The sequence below is a fragment of the Peromyscus californicus genome, unplaced genomic scaffold, assembly GCF_007827085.1.
Source record: "Peromyscus californicus insignis strain IS unplaced genomic scaffold, ASM782708v3 Scaffold_8__1_contigs__length_139910024, whole genome shotgun sequence".
In the NCBI taxonomy this organism is placed as follows: domain Eukaryota; kingdom Metazoa; phylum Chordata; class Mammalia; order Rodentia; family Cricetidae; genus Peromyscus; species Peromyscus californicus.
The window spans coordinates 111,249,515-111,275,313 of record NW_026294606.1 but is presented as its reverse complement, the minus strand read 5'-3'; the positions used below and the strand labels follow the sequence as shown (position 1 = coordinate 111,275,313).

General features: G+C 36.1%; 1 pseudogene; it reads right to left on the bottom strand.

The window, feature by feature from the left end:
• Positions 1–14,277, bottom strand: part of LOC128104579 (TGF-beta receptor type-1-like) — a 29,304-nt pseudogene extending 15,027 nt beyond the window's left edge.
• Between the last annotated feature and the right edge of the window lie 11,522 nt (positions 14,278–25,799).

Sequence of the window (25,799 nt, the reverse complement as noted above, 5' to 3'; positions counted from 1 at the left end):
AGATGTTGTAAAAATCTGGACACATTTGTGATAAAGTCGAATGGTACAAATTTGGTATGAAGCTAGAAGTGCGTGATTTAAGGGTGCAATCTTTATTTCCGACATTATAGGTCAAAGATATATAGTAAGTATAGAGAGTCTTTATTAATATTGTAAAAGGTTATTTCCCTCTGCACTGAAAACCATTTTTTTTCCTTTTTTATGTCTAGATCCTAATAGATCCAGCCTTGACTATAAATTTCTACACTCATGCAATGGGCATCAGTTGGTCGAAAAATAAGAAACCAGGGTTTAAATTAGAATATCATTCTCTTTATCTCAGATATTAAGAGAAACACCTGTCTTTTTGTAATCAAAATGTATAATAAAATGGATTTTTTTCTTAAATTATAAGATTTTTAGGACAGAAGCAATATGCTAAAAGGAGAAAAAATATGCCTTGGCACTTTCTGATTCATTTAAAATTAAGCTGCACATCTCCACATTAAATAATAAGCAAACATTACTTAGAGGTTATGGGTATCAATATTTCCATTTTCTATGCATTGTTATGGTAATAAAGCCTTTTAGTCAAGGAAAATATGAAGCCATAAACCTTAATGCTCTATTTGAGGAGCAATTACAGCAAATTATAAGCAACTGGGTTGTACAAAATTGCAATGAATAAAATTTTAAAGTATAATAATATACCGTAAGCATTTATATGTCTGATACTATCCATTTATTTTAAGCGTCAGCCTTTCTAAAGATAATTACGGAAAAAAAACTGGATTCTTGAAATAATTATCATGTTGATTACTTAGAGAGATGGGGTTCAGATAAATTTGAGAATAAGAATTTTAATAGAGCTCTTGAATAGAACACTATATTTTCTGTTCCATCTCATTTAATGAATTGGGAATTGTGGCATGCTTTAAAAAGTAACTCTGTATATGTGTATTCATTTAATACATTTAGTGAAATAATTGCATATTTATTGCCATCTTTTTCCTACTAAATATTACAGAACTATTATAAAACTTGAAGCCTTATATTCATATCTTCCTTATGAAAATCAATTTGGTTTTAATGTATAAACTCTTTAATTTCTGTATATAGGTAAAGTATGGTATACAAAATTTAAAAGGAGTCATTCCTCATGTGTGCTTTTCTTAAGTCATGAAAGATCAAGTAGAATATGTATATATTTGCATTACAAATTTTCTTCAGTTATTTGCAACAAATAATACTGTTATCATCTATTTACTAAAGCCATTTTCTAGGTTTGCTTTGTACGTTTGGTAATTTAGTAATACATGGAATTGTCATTTAGTCATAATTGTGCTATTTTTAGGAGACTAATAAGCTAATTACATGAATGTCATTGGAAATTTTAATTGCACTTTATAGGATTTTGCTCTGATTTGGTATGTAACATGCTCATTTCCTTACAAATCTTCTTAAAAAGATATTTTTGTTCCCCTAGAGCACTGGGGATGATTTGCAACCAATAATGAGGTGTCTTTGTATGTTATTTGTTTATTTAATAATCTTTAAGAAAATTTAAGCGTAGTCATAAGAACAGGATAAATTAAGATGTAGTTGAATAAAAACACAATGCGTGACTTCTAAATATCTATATGGCCTTTGATAATTTGAATACATGTACATTGATTGCATGACAGTATAAGTGCAGTGCAATAATATATACAACACTAATCACATATTTCATCTGTATCATGTATTCTTTTTTTTTTTCTATTGATTTTTTGAGACAGAGCTTCTCTGGGTTGCTTTGGAGCCTTTCATGGAACTCCCTCTGTAGCCCAGGGCTGGCCTTGAATCACAAAGATCCGCCTCCCTCTGCCTCCTGAGTGCTGGGCTATATCATTCATTCTTAAAATACTAGTGTGCCTATAAGATTTGCCAACAAGCTAGGCCTGTTCACTTACATTTTTATAACTTGAACTACTGACAAGCACTGACTGATTCAGAAGGAATCACCTGTGTGTCTCATTGATGAATTGATTTTTCACCTGGAAATTAAAATAAAAAAATAAAGTTGTGTATTTAGATAGTACTACTGGTGAGTGGAATTGTCTACATGGATAAGATAAAGCTCAAAAATAAGAATGTAAAACTATATGGGGTCAGAAAAAGAGTATGTGCAAGCAGATTAAACTTTATCATGAAAGTAGACATACACAGAAAGTAAGTTCACACAGCCATATGCCCAGAAAGAAAAGGGAGCTCACGATGTATTGTGAAAATACTCCAAGATTCACCATCTGGAAGTGATGCTTTTCTTTCTTTTGTTTCAGAATGGTATCTATTGAATTGGATTTTACCTCAATTATTATTCACTGTAAGTAGTTTTAACATATTTCCCCCTCTCACAATCAGAAACTCTTAGATTTATGAGAATGTCTTAGTTTGATTTTTATTTTTGAAATAAAACATTGAGCAAAATCAGCTTGTGCAGGAAAGGGCTCAGTTGGGCTACAGTTTATAGTTTGTTATCAAGGAAGCCAAGGGGGGAACTTTCAGCATGAATTGGGAGGCAGGAATTGAAGCAGACACTATGGAAGGGTGCTGTTTACTCTTTGTCCAGCGTGCTTTCTTACACAGACTAGAGCTAGCTACCAGGGGTGGCACTGCCCATAGTGTGCTGGATCTTTCCACTTCAACCAATACAATACCTACAGTCCTTTCTGATGGAGGCAATGTTCCCTCTTCCCAGATGACCCCTGTTTGTGTTAGGTTGACAGAAATCAAACCATCAAAGAGAAGAAGAGAAAACAAGAAGATGAAGAAATTAGGAAGAAATAAAGCTGAAGTATTCATAGACAGTTTTAGTATGTTTTCATTTGAAGTGTGGGTTTTCAAAGAACTGCACAGTCAAAGCTACAGGTGAAGAGAACAGTAATTGGGTCCTGATGAGCTTGGTGACAAGTCCATGGTGCTGGTTCCTGAAAGCAATTAATATCCCTTATTTCACACATATGATGAGCCATGGGCAGCCTTTTAACAGCAATTTTCATTCTTTATAGATTTTATTTTCATGAATGAGTTCTTTTTGTATCCAGGACCTACAGGATTGATGAACTGCTGTGAAAAACTTCATAATCTCACAGTTAATAAAAAAAATTACAGAATCTGAAAAGAGAAAAATGTAGAAGGGAATAAAAATGTGGCCAAAGAGTGACCCACACCTAAAAAGAGAGTGAGGGAGACCAGATGATTAAACATTTACATATATTGTTGTGGGATATTTGTACATTGTGTGAAGATGTATTACTGTCTGTGATGGGTGTAATAAAAAGCTGAGTGGCCAATAGCTAGGTAGGATGTATAGGCAGGAATTCCAGGCAGAGTGAACACTGGGAAGAAGGCAGAGTTGCCAGCAAGACTTGAAGGAAGCAGGCTAGGCAGTAGGGACATGAGGTAATGCCACATTGCAGAATATAGAGTAGTATAAATGGATTAATTTAAGCTATATGAGATAGTGGGACAAGCCTCAGCTAAGGCTAAGGTTTCATAATTAATAAGAAGTCTCTGTGTCATTATGTGTGAGCTGGCAACCCAGAGAAAAATCCATCTACAGTATATGACTATTTGTTTGAATGTACTTTATGTTATAGGTGTGTGTAGGGTGCCTGAAAAATCAACAAAAGGACTTCAGATTCCCTGGGACTAGAGTTATGAATGGCTGTGAACCACCATCTGGGTAGTGGAAACCAAACCTGGGTGCCCTACAAAAGCAACAAGGACTTTTACCTATTGAGACAGCCTAGCCCAGACAGAGATTTTGATCACCAGGTAACAATAGCAGACTTTTCTTAAACTATTTCTTTCACAATCTGAGAATTGTTGGGACAGTATAAAATCAGTTCTATAGCATCTGGCTCATGTTCATCTGCCCATCCAGAACCTTTGTCCTCAAAATCTCAGTATTGCTCCCTCCCTCACTGAAAAAATTTCCAATAAGGAAAAACAGAAACAAAGCAAATAAACAAAAAATAACTCAACATATCTCAGGTTGTTCCTCTTATTCCCTGGAGAACATCTTTTGTTGACTGGATTTTTCATCTTTTCTTTTAAAAATAACCCTTTAACCAGCCAACATTCCTTGTGCAAATTCTCTTGCTTCTTTAGAAAAGGCAGATGGCCATGGTTATTAAAAAATAAATAAACATACTATATTTTTAATGGTTTTCAATTAGTGTTTTTGAATGTCTTTTATACTGCTATTAAATGCCTTAGTGCAGGATCAGCGTCCCAGAATCAGGTCCTTATCTGCTTTTGTTGGCTTGGGTTTCTATTTTGAATACTGCTTTGGAAGAGCTGTATTTTGGGATTATTCCTCGAATACTTGGAGTAGAGTTTACTGTTCTTCTCAGTGCCACGACTAATATTACCACAGGAAAGTGGTCCAATTTTCTTGATGTTCCACAGCATAGAACATCTACCAGACAGAATACATTTTAGTTCATTTTCGTTCTTTTTTTTTTAAATTTAGAGACTAGTACAGCTGTAAAGGATAGCCCTTTAATAAATGTAAGCATGCTGGTGCCCTTTGCTGAGGCCATCAGCTCTGTCAGCACACACCTATTTGCTTAGGCAAGTATTCTGGCCTTCTTTCTTGGAGTCTAGATGCAATAGCCTCTTCATTCCTGTTCTAAGGACAGAGACCAGAAAAGCAGAATCTGCCTCTGGATCCAAGGCACAGTGGATCAGTGCTCCTTAGGTCATATGCATAGTTGGAGTTGCCTTTTTGCATGTATCTTTTGACAAATATAATATCAATTGACTCTGCAGCATATGTAATCAATAAGGGTCCATCATATATATATATATATATATATATATATATATATATATATAATTTATCATATATTATATATTATATTATAAATAATTATTATTACTAGTAGAAACATTCACCCTCAACCCTTCGATACCCACGGCAGGTGACAGAGCTAGCCCTGGGATCAAGAGAGATGGAAAAATATCCCTATTCCCCAACAACTGCAGTACACGGGATAACATGCCCTGCGTCCCACCTGGGCAGTACACTAGAGCCGATTCTGTTGAAGGTGATGTAGATAAGCCAACCCTGAGGGCATGAGAGTAGGAGAGCTGACCCCGTGCTCCCTCATCTGCCATACGGTAGCATGGGTGAGGGAAAGATGCCCCCCACCCCTTGCTCTCTGCGGTAGGTAAAAGAGCTGGCCCCATGATCACCAGAGTGCGAGGGCTAGCACTGTTCCTCATCAGTTGCAGCACACGGCTCACAGAAATGGCCCTGCCACCCACCCAGACACCACACTAGAACTAACTCTGTTGTCACAGGTCCAGGTGAGCCAGATCTGAGGGTGTGAGAATAGGAGAACACACACACACACACACACACACACACACACACACACACACGCACACGCACACGCACACGCACACGCACACGCACACGCACACACACACAAGCCACAGTACTCCTGCTACAGCAATTGGGTAGAGGGTTTTGCACCTTACCTGGGCAAAACAGCGGAGCTAACCTTGGTGATGTGAGCATGAGTGAGATGGACCAATGGCCTAGGAACAGGAGAACAGATTAGATGGGAAGTCCAAGGCAGTGCTGGAGAACTTTCGGTGTGTGTTTGGGGAGGTGGGGTGTGACAATGGGATAAACCTGGCAGGCTGACCAATCCAGCCAACATCCAGGCCCAGGACTGGGGCTGTGAGTTGACCCACCCCAACATCCACCTCATCTATGAACTGTGAGAGCAGGGAAAGGGGATGAACCTACAGATCCAAAACTGCAGGATCTCCATAACACAGAACAATGGCTGCAAGTCCAGAGGTCTCAAAACAGACTGATGACTCACGGCAAAGAACACTTGCAAAGGAAGATGAAAGGAATAAGGGTGAAATGTCTGACTCACTGAACTACACCACAGCTTCCACAAAGAGGTTCTTTCCTTTCTTCCTTCCTTCCTTTCTTCCTTTCTTCCTTTCTTTCCTTCTTCCTTTCTTCCTTCCTTTCCTTTTCCTTCCTTCCTTCCTCCTTTCTTTCTTTCTTTCTTTCTTTCTTTCTTTCTTTCTTTCTTTCTTTCTTTCTTTCTTTCTTTCTTTCTTTCTTTCTTGTTCTGCTTTGTTTTGCTTTGTTTGTTTGTTTGAATTGGCTTTTGGATTTTCTTTTAAAAGTTATTTTGCTTTGGAGGCAAGGTTGCAAGGGCAGAAAGTGGTTATGGTGGGGGACACTGGGGAAAGAGACAGGATCAGGATGCATGATGTGAAAACCAGAAATAATCAATAAAAGTTAATTTTTTTTTGTAGAAACTATACTAATTTTATTCTCCCATTTATGGCATACATTATATATATATATATATATACATTTAACAATTTTCTTTTTTTTTCCCCTTTTCTATTTTAATAAAAAGGAAAAAAAAGAAAAAGGTTATAACTAACAAAAGAAAAACTATATACAAAAGTACAATAACTAAATACAACATATACAAGTAATAAATGTCTAAACAATGTCTAGTCCATTTGTATTTGACAAATTCAGAGATAATAATTTCATTATCTATCCTATTTTGTTAAGTCCAAAATGTATCTAATTCACTTTCTATCCTAATTAATCTTCAACTATAACTAACTAACCTTCAACTATAACTAACTAATCTTCAACTCCCTCAGAGACCCACGAAGGAAATAATATTAGCTAACAAAAATAAAAACAGGAAGTACATGCAAGCAACTGCCAAAAAATTTGTGAGTTGACAGAAACAGTCAGCTGCCTGGACAGTCACCTGAGGTTTCTCCGCAGTGCTGGGGCATCATCTTCAGCCTATAGGCTTAGCATATCTGACAGACTCATTTGTGAAGTAGGATGTACACAAGGTCAACAGTTCAACCTCACATTGGGTGAGAGCAGTCCATGTACCAGAAACACCTGAATTCCACTAGTGTCATGTCATGAAATAAAAGTTAATTTTAAAAAAAACTTTCACATGAGATATCTCAAAGAATTGTTATTATGAGGAGTACACAACAACAAATTTCACTGTTCTGAACAGAAATACCAAGTAAGGGAACAAAGTTCTGATCAAGTGTCCTATCTCAACTGAAAAAGGAATCCCTCTGAACTCCTGTTTATCTGTCTCAGATCTTATAATCTTCCTGTGCAGATGTTCTTCATCTTCCTCAGGCAACTGTACATACCCCTTATAGGGAGAATGCCAACCAGTACACTCCTGTGAACCACTATGCAGGTTGGAAAAACAGACCAGACCAGTGTTCTCACACATTGGTCATACTATTCTCCCTTTTGTCCCCAGGAAGGATTCTACAAGTAAATAATGCCTTTCACTCTTGTTTTTTCTTTTCTTTTTTGAGACAGATCTTTACTTTTTACTTATATGTTTTACTGTTAGTCTGTGTGTGTAGATGCCTGAGGAGTCAAAGAAAGGGGGAACATAGGATCTCCTAAAACTGGAGTTATAGGCAATTCTGAGCTTCAAGATATAGGTTCTAGGAACAGAATTCCAGTCTTCTGCAACAGCAATATATACTTCTGATTGCTGAGCTAACATTCCAATTCCAAGAAACACATTTTTTCACATGAGAAAACATGAAGCCAAATTGGACATTTCAGTCTCAACAACATCCATGAGAATCAAGAAATCAATTACTGTTGGAGGAATCGTAAAATGTCTTATAATAAAAACCTGGAGCCAGATATTGGGGTAAATGCTGAAAGATCAGAAGAAACAAGCCACAATAACTTCTCACCTCTCCAACTCCTCCGCCAAAAAGAGAAGATCCTGTCTCCACAAATCCTCAGACTGAATTCCTCTGAGTCCTCATCCAAAAAGGCCTAATTCCTGTCTCCTCTAAACTTATGTCCCTTTCTCTGCTCGACCATATCACTTCCTGTCTCAACCTTCCTAGTGTTAGGATAAAAGACATGTGACTCTCAAGTACTGGAATTAAAGCTGTGTGATCCCAAGTGCTGGAATTAAAGGTGTGTGCCCACCAATGCCTGGCTGTTTCTCTTTTAAACTGTATTAATCTTGTGATTAATCTAATTAATTAATCAAAGGGTGGCTTTGAACTCTCAGAGATTCAGACAGATCTCTGCCTCCATAGTACTAGGATTAAAAGTATGTGCCACACTGCCTGACCTCTGTGGCTAACTCTGTGTCTGTCTTTGTCCTCTGATCTTCAGGAAAGCTGTATTTCTTACGTTACAAATATCACCACAAATTTTGCCTAGTAAGATACTATGTAGGTAACAGAAGCAGATACTTACTGCTTCCTACCTACAAGTAAATATAATGTGGTATTTATTTATTCAGTAAAGTTTCAATTAATGATAGCTTTGTCATCTGAATACTGTGCTGTTGTCTTTCAACATAATTTTTGAGTCAGCAAGCACAAATGTGATAAAAATAAATGATTCTACTTAGCTTGAGGTATCTGAGTCACTGTTGTTGTATATCTTACTTCTTCCAGATAATTTCAATTACTGATCAATAATATGCTTTCTTAAATCATCTTCATGACCACAGATTTCGTATTTTAGCTGTTGGTGACAGCATGGATTAATCTTTGCCTATACATGATATTGCTTCTAAATGCTACCCAATGCCTGCCATTTATCACGTCTTAACCATTGAGTCTAGACATTTTAAATTCTTCCTTAGGCAGCCTAGTGGAACAGATGCTACAAGAAGTTTCCAAAAGTTCTCTATTAGCTACCTATGGACTGCTCAGATATTGAATGGGCTTGTTTCTTTCAAGTAATTGCTTAATTTTGAACTTGCCTATACATAGACATGTTGAAGAGAAATAACTATGGAAACCTGAGATGTGCTAGGATCTCCGAGGTTGCCACTCACAGGAAGGCCAGTTCTCTATCAAAACATCATTTTGACATTCTAGCACATTTTGTTTTGAAACCTAAAGAGACATGAATTTCAATCTTCATGATCACAATGAGGAATGTACACTGTTTTGAAGTCATTACTTATTTTTTCATATCTGGTCCTCCTTTTGATTTTCATTTATAATGGGACTAGATTGAAATGCCTAAGGTTAATGAGACAATTAACTTTATACATGATACCAATCACAAAGATTGTTTTACTGTAATTAACCATGGTGGCTTCTAGCAGAATTTTTATACTCATAAATGCATTTTTTCAGTAGTACTAAAGGCTTAAGGGAATTATTTTAAAAGTTTAAAAGCACACAAAACAGCCAAATGTAGGAATGTTTAATTAGCTTTTGTTACAGGAGATGAAACAATGTGAAATGCAGGTTTGCACTCGTCAGCAGTCTATCAGTTTCTAAACAGACACAAGCATTCGCCTGAGAGTTTTCAGCCTGCTTTGAGAACCTCCTATTTGACCTTTTCTTAAGTCTATTTCTCAAATGTGCTTGTATTCTGAATGATGTATTCAAAATGCTCCTTTTCTGTTGGCAGTACCCAATTTTTTTTTTTTTATGTGGAACATTTGGGGAAATGTGCAAAGACGCAACTCATAGCTTGTGCACAATACTGGATTTCAGAAATTGAAGAGCTGTAATGTGCTTTCTTCTCACAGTGAAGCTTGTCAGTGCTTCATGCAAATGAATTTATAATGGGGAGACAGACCTTTGAAGATATAACCACTGTCAAGATTTCACTGGCTTTACCCTCTTACACAGGCTTGTGACTATAGCCATGCCGGGAGGGGAGCATTCCTATTGCCCTAAGTCTTTCAGAAGATGAGATAGGAAGTCAACCTCAGTCTAAGAGTTTGAGACAAGCCAGAGCAGCAAAATATACAGAGAAACACATATATATGCTTATAGATGTCATTTTAAGTGACTTCGTTTGGTGAGTTAGAGAGACTAAAAAGTCACTTTGCTAAAGGATCAATCAAGCAGTGAATCCTAGCTGGAAAACAAGGTTTCTCTTTTTTTTTTTTTTAAATCTTAACCGATACATAAAATTGTAATTATTTATGGGTATTTTTAAAACTTTAAACACATCTCTAGAGGTTTTACTTTTGAGCTCTCTGCCAGTGTTGAGTGAGGCAGTAATTAATTTGCTTCCCTGCTATTGTATGAAATTCTTTTTCATGTAATGTTTTTGAGTATATCAATGTTTACTTCTTCCTTTTTCTAGAATGACATAATGACATATCTCTGTACACTGGTGTCCTAATTAGTTTATCTTCTGACATAATTTTAATTAGCTTTATGATATTGCTTGCTGACTTTTCCTCATTGATAATTGCTACTGAGCTTTGAAGAAAATGGTGACATTTTTTTGTGTTGTAACCTCATTTACTTTTTGAAATCCCTCCACATCTAGAAAAAAAAAAGAAATGTTTTCAGTTTTACTAATAGGAAGCTGAGGTTCACAAAAAACAGTGGATTTTCCCCCATGATCTTCTCTTTTTGACATCTAGGCTTTGGTTAGAGTTTTAAAGTATCTGCACAGGGCTCATCCATCATTCTGCAAAGTGGCTTCATTGAACTCACTATATAAGAACATGGAATTCCCAGCCACGTCTGCAGACTGAATCAATGACCTAGAGGGAGCTGAGCTTGGTGTTTCACTGTTTTTGTTTTGTTTTGTTTTGCCTGATGTCAGTAGATAGCTCTGTGAAAATTTTCTCATATTATCTTACACTATTTATTTACAGTAGTTTTTCTGTTCTTCTAAATTGGAAACATACTTCTCATTTTGTTCAGCAATTATTGAGTATCCCTCGTGGTTTTGCATATAAGGATTGCTTTTAAGATGTTAAACATTTAATATATATACAGCCTCCTTCCCAAATTACCTGAAAGATGTAAAGTAGTATTTAGGGATTTAATATTTGTTGTAGAATACACATTTCTACTTTTTTTTTGTTGTTGTTCCCCCAGAGTTCTAAATTATAATTTGAATCAGTTATGGAAAACCAGCGTGTGATCTCCAACTCCCTCACCTGCTTTTAAGTTCAGAGAGATTGCAGAGAAAATATTGGAATCAGGAATATCTACTATGCTATGTCTGTAAGTGGAATAGCCATATGCACTTTGAAAAATGTAACTAATATAATACTTAAAGATGGAAGAAGAAAAATGCCAAACTTTTAAACATATTTTCTGTTTTTGAAATAAAGATTTCAAATGTGACTAGAGCCAAATGAAGGAACAGATTACAATATGTGACAAGAATTATCAAACTCTAATGAATTAGACTAAAACTTTATATGTCATAAAGTATGCCAAATGGATAGAACTAGAAAAAATCCTCCAGACCCTAAAAGATATAGTATCTACTTATATGATGATATTAACCATTAAATAAATGATAACCAAGTGACAGTATAGAAGAAAAGACTATGGGAGACACATGGATCTCCCAGGGTGTGTGTATAGTAATAGTATAGATTTTAATAGATGGACTGGAGTCAGGAGAATGGGGATGAGAGGGTCACATGGGGAGGGAAATGTTGCTGAGGTAGAGAATGTGGTAAGAAACAGAATTGAGGGGCATTTGAGGGGTGGTATGGAAACCTATTGCAGTGGAAACTTCCTAAAATATATGATGGCAGTCTTAATGAAGTCTCTAAATAATGAGAGAGACAGCTTCCAAGATAGACATCTCTTGTCACCAAGTAAAACTTCCAGTACTGGGACTGGATTAACACTAATTGAGTTATTGGCCAATGGGGTACCATGGAAATCTCCAAAAAACCCAGGCAGTTACCAAGATAATAGGTTGCCCTCCACAAACTGAGAACAAGGCCCTACTGCTAAAGACAACACCCACATATAACTCATTAAACTCAGACAGTTAGAGCTGGTGCCCACATTGAATCTTCAACCCAATGTTTTAATGTCTTTGGTATGGGAAAGCACCCTGCAGGCTTTCAAAAGAGAAACATAAATAACAACACAGTTACAAACCCTCTGATATACAATCTTTCTTGCCTGAAAATAGAGCAATGGGGGTACAAACTTGTGGGAGTAACCAACCAATGTCTGATTTCACTTAAAGCCTACTCCACAAGACAAAACCCATAGCTAACACTGCTTGGAGGACCAAGAACTAGAGAATAGATAACCAAGAGACCTAATAAAAAACCAAATGCTGCTGATTTAAAGAAGGGGGGAGCAGTGATAAAATGACTCTTAATGATATACTGCTATACTCATAGATCAGTGTCTTAATTCAGCCATCATCAGAGAAGCTTCCTCCTGCAGCAGATGAGAACAAATACAGAGACACACAGCTAGACAACGTGCATACACACACACACACACACACACACACACACACACACACACGAGAGAGAGAGAGAGAGAGAGAGAGAGAGAGAGAGAGAGAGAGAGAGAGAGAGAGAGAGAAAGAGAAGACAGAAACAGTATCAGAGCCAGAGGGCATGGAAAACACCAGGAGAACTACACTCTCTATATCAACTGAGCAAAGCTCGTATAAACTTAGAGACTAAAGCAGCAAGCACAGATTATACATAAGTCAGTACCAGATCCTCTGATCATATGTTATAGCTTTCAGTTTAGTATTTTTATGGGATTCCTGAATTGTGTGAGTGAGTGAGTCTCTAATTCTTGTGTCTTCTCTTCAGAATCTTTTCCTTCTGTTGGTTTGCCTTGTCTAATTTCAATGTGATGGTTTTTGTTTTATCTTATTATATTTTATTTTGTCACATTTGGTTTTTATCTCTTAGAAGCCTGTGCCTTTCTATTGAGATACAGTAATGGAGTATATCCAGGTGGAAGGGGAGGTAGGAAGAACTGGGAAGAGTAGAGGGAAGAAAAATTGTAATCAGGATATATTGTATGAAAAAAAGAATATATTTTTAAATAAAAGAGAAAAAATTTAAAGTATGCCATAGTTGTAAAAGAATGATAGCATTCTGTTTAACTAAAAATATTATATTAGGTCTATTTATTTATAAACATAATTCTATATAAGTGTAAATATATGTTTATAAATATGAGTGAATACATTGAATACAGAATATTAAATATTTTGAATTGGGGAACTGTATTCATTATTTTTACTCTGGATCTAATACAATATTTGGAAAATGTCTTTAAGGAAAGAGGAGTTTATTTCACCTGACGGTTTGATGGTGAATGTGTTGTAGGGGTAGAAAGCTTGAGGCATCTGGTCATATTGCATCCACAGCCAGGACGCTTTTTTGTCTAATCTAGGACTCCAGTCCATGAAATACCGCTGATCAGTCTCAAGAGAAGTATTCCTGCCTAATTTAATATAACCTAGATAATCCCTGACAGACATATTCAGAAGCATCTCCCCTGGTGATAATCTATCTTCACCCCTATAGGAACTAAGATTTTATCTTTGCAAAGAGTTTCTAAATAAAATATCTTTTAAATAACATTTGTTCTGAAAACTGGATTTTGAACCATCCAGATAAACCTTATGACATCTCTCCTAATTGTACTTGACTACCTGTGGTCATAAGAAAAGTAAATAGTCCCAAGTCATGCCATTTGCCCAGTAGGTATGCCACCGATCTCAGTCTCAGTGACCTCATGTAAACAGTGGTAATGATAATCTACCTTACATGCTTAAAGTTTGCCAAAGTTTCTAAGGAGCACAGAGTAGTTAGCAGAGTATCTTCACAAATGGATCCTTCAAAAAAAAAATCTGTTGCTGCATCCACATCAGCATTAGAGTATGCAGATTTGACCAAAAGTGGATTAGGAAAAGGTTTTGATTCACATAACATATCATTTTTTATGAAATCTACTCTGTCCATGTTCTTATGAAGGGTTACTTTTTGACTTTTATTGGAATGGGGACTTTTTAAACATTTCTTGATTACTTTGATTGATTCAAGACCATGACACTAAAGAGTTCCTATAATTGTAACATTGAACAATGCCAGTCAATCAGTCAGTCTCTCATAACATCTTAAATCTTAAAAGAGAAAACGTGAACTGTTTCTTTCAGGGTTCAGTGAAATTCACTTGACATCTGAAAAGCTAACAAAATGTATCTCTTATCCCACCACTTCAAACAAAAAATTAATGACTTTGCAGCCACACTGATGAGAGCAGCACCTTTAATGTCTCTAATGGAATGAAAGGCACAGTAGCAGTTGTGGATGGCCCCTTGTGACAAGGCCCCAAGGCAGTGGAGTTCTTCATACACAGATTTACCTTGTCAAGAACTTCAAACCTCCTACTTGAGTCCAGAGACGCCTCCAGAAACTTCTCACTTGTTCTTTTAGAATCAAAAGCACCGGGCGCCATCACTATTGAGCATGAGATTGGCACCTAGGAATGGCACTGAGAAAATGTCCTCCGACATCTGATTGTTCCAACAGCCAAGTTCTCTCAGTCCTGGATAATGATGTGAATATCCCCAATGCTGAAGGCATATTCCCTGCCAAGGTCACTCAGCAGTATCCTGCTTCTCATGTGTTTATCATTTACTATTGCTTTTAAGCAGAGGCCAATTAAGCTTTTTGAAGAGCTAGCCTCTTCCCGAGGTTACAAAATGTGTTAAAAAGTGATGAGTGAATGCACATCTTCTGAAGTAAAGCCTCTATTTAATTTAGAGTTGGTGTTTTGTTGTTGTTTTTTTTTCCTAATAGCAATTTATGGGAAAGTATGAATTGTCACCCTTTTCCCTTTTTCAAACCTCCTCTCAGACTTTGTTGAAATTATTACTGTGATTAAAGGAGAGATTATAGAATGACACCCAGCTTACAAAATACAAATATTAAATGCATAGATTGAAAAAATCTAAAATCCTATATGTTCACTGCTATCTATTAGTTCTAGTTTTTAAAAAATTATTTATTATTGTTATTATTGTGTGTGTGTATAGGTATGATGTATGTCAGGAAGCCCCCTCTCACAATGCACATGTGTAGGTTTGAGAACACCTTTTGTGAGTCTATTCTTTTCTTTTACCTTTATGTGGGTCCTAGGATTTATCTGGCTTGTTGAGCAAAACTTCAAGGAATGAGACTTCTTGCCTGCCCTCCATTAATTCGTAATCTAGAGATTTTCTTCATTATACATTATTTTTCTGCTTTTTCTCTCTTTCTTCCTCAATATGTGTTTTTTTATGTAACTAGTTTTATAACTAAACACAAACTACCTTTCTGGATGCCAATTTTTTCATCATATACTGTAGAACGCCTGCATACATGGAATAAGCTTCAATTCTCAGGCCACTTGTAGACAAAATTCTAAACGGTCTTATTAAATAAGAATAACCTATATCAGGATATGAAAAATCTGGATTAGAGTTTTAGTCACCTTGGCTCTTACCGGTTACATAATTTCAAATGCTCAACATTGGATTTGTTTTCTTCATAATTTCATTCAAATATATTTATTTTGTTTCTATGTGTACATATTTAAGATATCTTCACAAGGCTAAATAGATGGTATAGAGAGCTTCCATTTGAAAAAATTATCTACTAAAATCATTTATATGACACATGAATTCTTGCTAACCTGATGCAAAATCTTGAGTACAAAAGAATAAAATCATTTTAGAGATTTGTTTTTGTGAGTGTAGATATTGACATACACGTAAGTGTTCTTGTGTCTTGGTACAATCTAGACATCTTCACTTCTGTATTCAGGGAAAACTACAAAAAAAAAACACTGAAATTAGATCAATTGTAGAAACTGTTAAAGGAATTGACACTTTACAAGCATAATCTGATGTGTTAGAAAATAATCTGGAATTGACATCTGCAGTTTTATATGAAATTTATGGGAAGTTTGTGCTAAATATTTTTGCACAAGAGATAAAGGTTGCTTAACTTTTTACAATTATTCCTGTACTATTCTAATGAAGCAAAATTTATATTGGTTATTAAAATTAAACCAATGAAAATACCCGATAGATACAAAGTAGGCTGGTATTTGATGGGATCAATGAAGATGCTATGCAAGAATGTACCGTAAGATTACTGAAAGTGTGAAGGAAGTCAATATGAAATAGACACAGTTGCCTGAATGGAGACTGGTCTTCTGGGAGGTTAGGTGTAGCAGGTGTATATTACAATGATTCAACTCTAAACATATAATACATCACATGATTTTTTCGTATTTGTGTCGGAAAAAATGCATCACATTCCATCTCAACCCAAAAGCAGATTGCTACACTTCTTCCTACTGAGCAAAGCACCCAGAAAGCACAACCAACTGAAACCCACTATACCTGTGGATAGCCCTATCTAGCACCATTATTCTCTGGAATGTGACCTTTCTACAAGTCACTATATTGGAAAAGGGACAAATGGTATGCTTAGTGTATTTGTAGCTAGGTTATCTGAGGTTTACATTTCAACTGTCAAACTTGGACAATATATTTTCCCATTAAAAATAATTAGAAAGATCAGATAATCCAAAATATGTGACTGATGATTGACTTCCCAACACGAGAAGATTCTCCTGGGACATTGCAACCCACCTCACTTAATCTCAAATCTAAATTATCACTCCTGATGTTTTACCTCAAAATCTGCATTTTAGAAGATAATAAATTATTACAAAGAAGAAAGGAAGAACGCTCTAAGTCAAGCACTTCACAATTGCTGATAAATGTCAAGATGATTGGGTGGTGATCTGGGCAGTGTTAAGAGTAAAATAAATTTTAATGACTATTTGTACTAACGTTCTCCTGAAAGAAGTCCACTTTTAACCCAATAAACTTTTTAAAATCCTGAACCTGGATGGAAATAACTGAGTGCTCCTTTGAACTCCCTGCCTTCTCTTGCATAATTCAAACCCCATCACTGCTTCAGGGAAGTGGTTGGACATTCAGAGATGAAAGACAGAACTTCACAGGTAAAATTAGTCCAATGAAAGCTGCACCAATACCACTGTAAGAGCCATGTGACGCCTGGTCGGGTATCTGTTCTACCTTCTTTGTACTTGGCTAGAAACCAGGTCATGAAGTTGAAACATCTGCACCAAAATTTTGAATGAAAGGCAGATTTTTTTAAAAACTACTCCCCCTTTATTTAGTACCATGGAATGTTGAATTAAAACAAATAAGCGCAAACCAGATCTTGTCTCAGGGTCTTAAATCATAGCTCTCATTCTAAGACTGACAGTTGGTTACCCCTGAGCAAAGTGCTTCATCCCTTAAGTCTCAGTTTATTACCTATAAACAGTTGCCTTGTTAGATTAAGATTGCTGTTAAAGATGTTTTGTAAACCTCTGTAGTGCCAATCACAGTCCCTAGAATGAATGGCTATTAAACAAATATCCAAACTCTGTTTCTTTCTGATAGGTAATTCTGTGAGATTGAAGTCAAATGAGATATTTACAAAAATAACAATATGAAAATACTGTATACAACAACATCAGAATGCTTTTGCAGTCTGTTTCTACTGTCATGGCTATTAGACACATTTGTTTCTCACATTAGACATGCAGCATGGCTTACACAGCATTTTCCCTTGCATATGAAAAGATCATGGAAATATTCAGGAGCAAGTACACTCATGAGAAGTCAAAGACTTGAGCAACCCTCTACAGAAAACACAAGTTTGACTTTTTCAGAACTTGGGTTGAAGAAAGTTGCATGAAGCTGAAATTTAGATCAATTGCCTGGAAATCTTGTCATCTTTGTTCATGGCAAGGTTTATCTTTATCATATTGGTAAATATATTTTTTTCTCACAGTCAGGTTTAACAGTCTTCTAGTGATGTGGTTCATTTCTACATAGATAGCCTTGCTATTACACCAGGCCTCACTTCTTCAGAATTATCTTCATTTTTCAGATTTTGCCTAGGCCGCTTCCAGGACTATATTCTGACTTGCATTATGATGTCAGTTGCTGTGGACTTGTCTGTAACTACTCTGAACTGTGTTCTGCAGTCCCATAGCATTGTCCTTTCTTCTACTCAGATCTCTCTGGTGAGAGCTTCTTAGGGTCTTCAAGTACTTATGGCTTGAAAATTGGATATACCACACAGACTGTGACTTTCCCAAAGATATTTTATTAGTTCTCTTCACTTCCCCAAATTTAACTCTACTTATATACCTTCATCAAGTCAAAGAGAAAAAAGGAATTGGGGAAGGGAGTTATTCCACATCTCTCTTCATCATTTACATGATTGTATATGCTATTTTACCATTTTCAATGTCATTCATTACAAACTTTCATTGAAATTGATCTGACTATCCCTGCTACTATACCTTCCTTTTGACTTTGCCAAAAAGTGGTATTAAATTTATAGAACCCATAATGTCTATGAATTATAAATTATGACAACCTGATTATAAATACATATTCCTGCTTCACTGAGAACATGAGCTTATTGTTCAATAAGTGAATAAAATGATGGTATATTAGGGTCTTTATCTCCATAAATGTAGTGGATAGTAATTCAATAATATTTTTTCTATGCATCCATAGAAAAACCTCAGGCTTTATTAAGTTCTCTTCCTAATTATTAAGTATTTCCTAGGCTCACATCACCAATACCTAAGGTTTAAACTTTTCAATCTAACAATCCTAGCATTTACAAATCTTTTGAAACCTATTAAATAGGCCTCCCCAACAATATCTAACCACAAAACAATTTTTCAACCTTTAAAGAATTTGCTAAGGGTTTAAAACACAGTATGAAATTCTATGCCTTCATGTTACCACAATTTAATTTCTTTTTCCTCAAATGCATTGAAATATTTTTTTCTCCCCAGTCAATTCTTATTTGTTGAGACCACATCAATTTCTATTATTTCTTATTTGGAACCTTTCAATTCTTTTCATTTCTCATTAATTATTAGCTTCTTGTGGCAAGATTTTTCAGCATGATTTTTTCCTAGACCTGACATTCTTCTGCATTACTTCTTAATACAACAGTGTCTTCTACCATAATGTAATGATTTAAATCTCTGAGAGTGTGTGATAAATCTCCCACAGTTTTCTTACACTAGCTCTATGTAGGAAACAGACGAGATATTCAACTAATGTTTGTTGAGTGAATCATGAATGGATGAATGGATGCCCAATCTCTTCTTAACTCAAAGTGATTTGACAGAAATTCTATGACCCAGATATGTAAATGTGTCTTTAAACCTGGATTTGCTATAATATTTGTATTAATTTGTTATTCACATGGACACTTTTCATTGTGTCTAAGATCATTAAACACACAGCAGTTTGCATATCACTCTACTTGCTCTGGATTTTCACAATCCAAAGCTAGCAATCTGACTGAAAGAGCCCACACAGCCCTGTGTCAAGTCAAACAGAAGTTGCTTTTCTTTGTGTGGTTCTCAGTGAGGTCTTGATTGTTACTGTAAAACGAATTTGCACATTCAAATAAAAAATGGCAGTAAAATAATATGACAGAACACAATAAAAACCTGGAAGTTCATGTGGAGGGCTGAATTGCACCATATGGTTTCCAGCTCTGTACCTAGACCCAACAGAGTACATTAAGAAAACCATTTCAGCAGTGCCCTGTTGTGACCAGTTATAGAAGTGCATATGGTATATTATCCCACATTGGGATAATTATGAATTTCCTTGTGTTGAACCTTGTCTCTCTGAATGCTTTGGGTTTTGGCATAGGGAGATATATGCAGGAGTTTCTTGTAGGGCAGTTTCTTTCTTTCTTTCTTGTATTCACATTTGTATAGGTTAAGTTGGGGTTGTTAACTCCATTGTTCCTTACAACAACTATAATTTCAAAAAGAAAAATAATTAGTGATACTTGAGGATTCAGAGATTTGTAGTTAAGAGATGAGCAATTCTGACAAGAATTGAATTTCTGTTATGCTATTATGGAGAGAATATGGCAAATGGAAAGAAATTCAGAACTGAGTAGGCTTGATATGACCTAATCCCATGAACGTTATGATTTCCTTGTACTAGCTGCTGTGGTAGGCATGTGGCATGATTAACTTAATTGCATCTGTACAATAGGTTGCATTAGTATGATTTTTCACTTTATTTGTACTCTTCAAATAGGTAAATAATTTATTTACCTATGTGTTTATTATTTGTGTCATTTCTTCTACTTGTATGTAAACTCCATAAACAAAGGTGTTTTGACTGAATTCTATTCTAGAACATAGTTACTGAATTAGAAAAAAATAATATAACATAATATAGATTCACTAAGTATTTTTTTAATTATTAAGTTATATATCCTTTACCAAATATCAAAATTGAAGAAGAGAAATGTTAAATATTTACATTCATTCCAGAGTAATTCATACATGAGATGAAGATTGTAATCTTTATTTATTGAAAACTAAGACCTATCCTTTAGTCAGTAAGATGTCTCATGTGTCCCAAATGGAAATTATGTGGATTTGAGCATGAGATAAATGCCTTACTAGCACATACCTTTGAGTGATGTGTTCTTTTTACACCTGTAAAGCTGATGAAAACAGACAAAAACTTTATTGTAAAAATATAGATTACATACAGATACAGACATTACTTCATGTGCAAACTCTAATACATACAACTTTACTTATTTGTAACAACTGTAAAATATTTGTATATTAGATACAATCATGTATACTTACATATACATCTATGTATCTCTATATGCCTTTAATAATGAATCAAAATATGGTTAATTAATAAATTGTTTTCAGATTAATTGCCATGCACTCAAAAACTCCATGTATTTATTGAATGTAATCCTGAAATGTGGGACATGTGTTCAGACCTCTAGTCTGTATAGATTCAATTTTATAACTCTGACACATATTAGATGTATATTAATTCTATGTGTTGTATGTCAGGGTCAAGGCTGTCTTCTTCTAATAGGGAGTATAGAGTGTTCTTTATAGGACTGACAAGCCTATCAAAGGAAAAAAAAGTAGATAAATTTATCAGTGAATATGCAGTACTTAGTTTACTTCATTCATATTTTGTTGTTGGCTTGATTGTCATTTATTTTTATTTGTTGTTTTATTCACTCTTCTTTTCACGCTTATAGATTTTTGGTATAAGTGCATGTATGTATATGTGTTCATGTATGTGTATGGGTCCAATTCTGTTCAATTGTACATCCCTATGGATGGATGGACAGGTGAAAGTCAGAAGTTGATGTCAATAATCCTCCTCAATCTTTGAAATCAGGTCTTCAGTCAAACTCAGAACATGCAATGTCTCTATTCTCCATAGACACCTTGCTGCATGAATGTATCTTTGAATTCAGAGACTAATGTAGAAATGGAGTGACAAGACCATACTGCCTTTATGTGGTTTCTGGCAAACTAACCTTTTATCTTCTTGTTTGCAGAGCAAACACATTAACCACTGAACCAACTCCCAAGTTGTCCTTTTTCATTCTTTTTAACAATATAACTATTACATCAAAATCAATATACTTGATTATATCCATGTAGTTATTCATCTAATTCTACATTTGAACTCCATTAACTCCTAGTTTCATATTTTTGAAGCTAGTGTATGGGCCGCATAGAATATCCTTATTTTGACCAATTATAATTTTTTATGTACTTTTAAATTTTAATAGAAATTTAGGCAATAAAAATGTTGTATCGCTTTACTTTTTGTTGCTGGCAAAATATCCAGACCAATGCAATTTAAAGGATAGAGAGTTTATTTGACAGGCAATTCCAGAGTTACTGCAGTCCATCATAGCAGGGATGTCATGGTCAACTGCCTATCATATTCCATCAGCAGATAGGAAGCAGAGAGAAAGAACAGGAATTGGGGTCAGGCTATTTAATCTAAAAGCCTGACTCCACCCCTAGAACAATACCTCTTCCATAAAAAAGATTCAACAGCCTTACTAAGCATTGACACAGCTAGAGATCAAGTATACAAAAATATGAAATTATGAAAGACATTTCACATTCAAACCACAACTTCTACACCTGGTCCTTGTAGTCTCATGGGCATCTTATAAGGCAAAATCCATTTAGTTCAAGTTCAAAATTCCAGACAGTGTTTACCACTCCCAACACTATTCAAAAGTCCAAAGCTTCTTTCTGAGACTCAAAGCAATCTCTTAATTGTGAGAGCCCACTCCTCAGTGTAGAATTTAAAATAAATACATATTTCAAACATTCAATAACTCCAAAAACAGTAAAGGTTCCCATTCTCAAAGAGAAGAATTAAAGACAGGACCAAAACAAGACTAGGAACACTTACTCAAATATGTTCATAGCAGCATTATTCATAATAGCCAGAACCTGGAAACAACCTAGACGTCTCTCAACAGAAGAATAGATAAATAAAATGTGTTACATATACACAATGGAGTACTACTCAGAGGTAAAAAAAAAAAATCAATGACATCATGAAATGTAGAAATGGATGGAACTAGAAAATATCATCCTGAGTGAGGTAACTCAGACTCAGAAAAACAAACATGGTATGTACTCACTCATAAGTGGATATGAGATGTAAAGCAAAGGATAATCAGAATGCAACCCACAGTTCCAGAGAAGCTACCTAACAAGGACGACTCTAACAGGAACACATGGATCACCCTGGGAAAGTGGATTAGGTGAGATCTCCATGAATAAACTAGGGATGGGGCAGGGGGCAGTAGAGGGTAGGGGATGGGGGATGAGAATATAAGAATGGGGTGGTTGAGCTGGAACAAGGGCAGAGTGGGAGAGCAATGAAAGAGATACCTTGATAGAGGGAGATATACCTTGATAGAGGGAGATATCATAGGGATAGTGAGAAACCAGGTGGTAGGGAAGTTCCCAGGAATCCACAAGGATGACACCAGCTTAGACTACTAGCAATAATGGAGAGGCTGCCTGAGCTGGTTTACCCTGGTAATCAGATCGGTGAATACCCTAACTGTCATCATTGAGCCTTTATCCAGTAACTGATGGAAGCAGATGCAGACATCTACAGCCAAGCACCAGGCTGGCTCCAGGAGTCCAGTCGAAGAGAGAGAAGAGGGATTCTATGAGCAAGGAGCATCAAGATTATGACGGGGAAACCTATAGAGACAACCAAACCAAGTCAGTGAGAACTCATGAAGTTTAGACCAATAGCTGTGGAACCTCCATGGGACCTGGAATAGGGCCTGTGCATAAGCGAGACAGCTTGATCTGCTGAAGAGGACCCCTGGCAATAGGATCAGGATCCATCCCTGGTGCATGAGCTGGCTCTTTGGAGCCCATTACTTATGGGGGGACACCTTGCACAGCCTTGATGCAGGGGGAGGGGCTTGGACCTGCCTCATCTGAATGTACCAGGCTCTGCTGACTCCCCCTGGGAGGCCTTACTTTTTTGGAGGAGGAACTTGAGTGAGTGAGGGAGGACTCAGCAGTCGGGAGGAGGAAGAGAGGGGGATCTGTGATTGGTATATAAAATGAATGAAAAAATTCTTAATAGTTATAATAGTAATAAACTCACTGGCAAAGCACCAAACCCTGAACTATGCCTGGCATCTGAGGCTCTTGCTGAAACTGCGTTAGTTACAAGTGGCTCTGCTTTTCCAGCTTCACTGCCTGCAACACCAATCGCTCTTGAGATGGTTCCAGTCCTATAGGCCACCCTTCTTAGCAGACATTCCATAGTTCTTGTATCCCCAACACTTGGTGTCTTCACCACAACCCAGGATTTACCTTCACATCCTCATGCAGTGATCCCTCAAGGTGACCCTACAATATAATCCTGGCCTCAGAAGCTCTCCAAACCATGGATGAAGAATCTATAACCCCTTAATTGTGTATCTTTCATACCTCTAAATTTAGTACCACACAGATGACAATGCCACATTCTGCTACCAGCTCGGTATGTAGTGTGATCTGTGGAACATAGTTGTTACAATTTCTCTACTTTCTTAGGTTTTTGTTTTTCTGGAGCTGAAAACACCTTAGGCTCTCTTCTTTAAAAAGTTGAGGTCTTTGATTAATGGGGTTTGAAGATACCATTTTTTTCTTTCCAGTAAGAAAACAATAGACTTCTATTTAATAGTGCAAACATTTTTTACCAATTACAGCCTCCTTTCAGTATATACCTTGTCTGCAAACTTAAGTGTCCTACTGTCCTTTTCTACTCCCAACTGTACATGCTTTATTTCTGTTTGCCCCACTTGTCCTTTTTTTTTTTTCATTGTAAATATAGATAATACTAGTCAGTAGAAACAATGCCCCAGACTCATTGTCTTGTTGTCTTGGAATTTCCTGTGCCAAATAAATTAATCAATTACTCTTTATTTCACCACCATGCACATTCTCAGAATATAGGGTGGATGTAGCGAGACTCTATGCCACAATGTTTCCCAATGACCTCTAGCCTAGCTTCTTTGTTCCCATCTGAAACCTCCTAAACCAAGCCTCTGGTTTCTGAATTTTGTTCAGCCTGGTGTTCTCCTAAACTCCCATCAAAAAGATCTAAGCTTTGCTTGGATCATTCCAGGGCTTTTCCAGTCATGAGTTCTAAACTCTTCCTCACTGGCCCTACAAATAAGTTTCCAATTTATGAACTTATGTCAAGTTTATTGTAGCAATGACGCCCTCTTCCAGCACCGATTTCATTTCACCTAGTTTCATTTCTGTGGCTGTGATAAAATAGGCTGACAAACGTAACTTAAGGGAGAAAGGACTTGCTTTGACATATAGTTTCAGAGGGAATACAAGCCATCCTGTAAGGGAAAGCATGGATACAGAGGCATGAGCCTATCTGTCACTTTTCATCACATGCATCAGAAGCAAAGAGAGGGAAGAGTTAGTGGGATCAAGGAGTAAAACCTCTGAGTACATGCCTAGTGATATACTTCCTACCTCAAGACTCTGCCTTCTAAATTTTCATGTGTAACCTTCTCAAAGAGCAATAGTAGCTGAGATCGAAGTATTCAATATCATGTGTCAATGGGGACATTTCATATATAAACCATAAGACATATATACTTGTTTAATTTTCAATCACTGAAGTAAACTCCTATAGTCTTGCTGAAATAATACTCAGAAAAAAGTGACAAATAATGACAGAGATGCTTACTTTTCAGATATCAGGTGATCAGTTATAGATTTGAATGAAAATTATTGTTCACACATGCTTTTCTTTGTATTTAAGGATTTCCTTTATTGTTTTTGTTAACTGTCTAGTAATGTAGTGTATGTAAATATTTAAATTCGTTTTATATGAAAACTTTAGTGTTTTTATGTTCCTCAGCGTAACAGAAGAAATGACCAGCTCTGAGAAAAAAAAAATTGCCTTGTTAAGGCAGGAAAAAGCGCTGAGCATGATGAAATGCCGACAATACAGTTTTCTATTTTAGCCTGAAAAAAAGTAAATTGTAATAAAAACTATATAAGCCTAAGTATCTTTCCAAAGTAAAGTTCTCGGAAGATCTTAAGTATGCTAAAAATGGCCTCTTGGTGACATTTTTGCCCCACTTGTCAATTTCCTCTTTGTATGGTTTCAGCGGTTTGAAAGTTGAGATACTGCTGCCAGGCACTTTTCAGCAAGTTTGAAGATTTAAACTTCTCTGCCCTTCTGTTGTTTTTCATCATCAAGATTTCTAAAAGCATGGGAGGTGACAATGTACTCTAACCGTGTTTTAATATGGCAACACATTTAGAGGACTTGGGGCCAGAAAAGATACTTCCATTACTATCGACAGATGATGTTGACAAAACAGCCACAGTGTATTAATATTTATCAAACTATTAAATAGGCATTTGTGTATGAGAAAGGTTAATATCTTATAAATGGAAATTGAGTTTATATGGCATTCTGACCCATTATCTGAAAGCACCCTTTATCACTGAGAGAAGAGAACAAATGTTGACTTCTCTATGGGTGAAACTGTGGCAATTAGTTATATCTC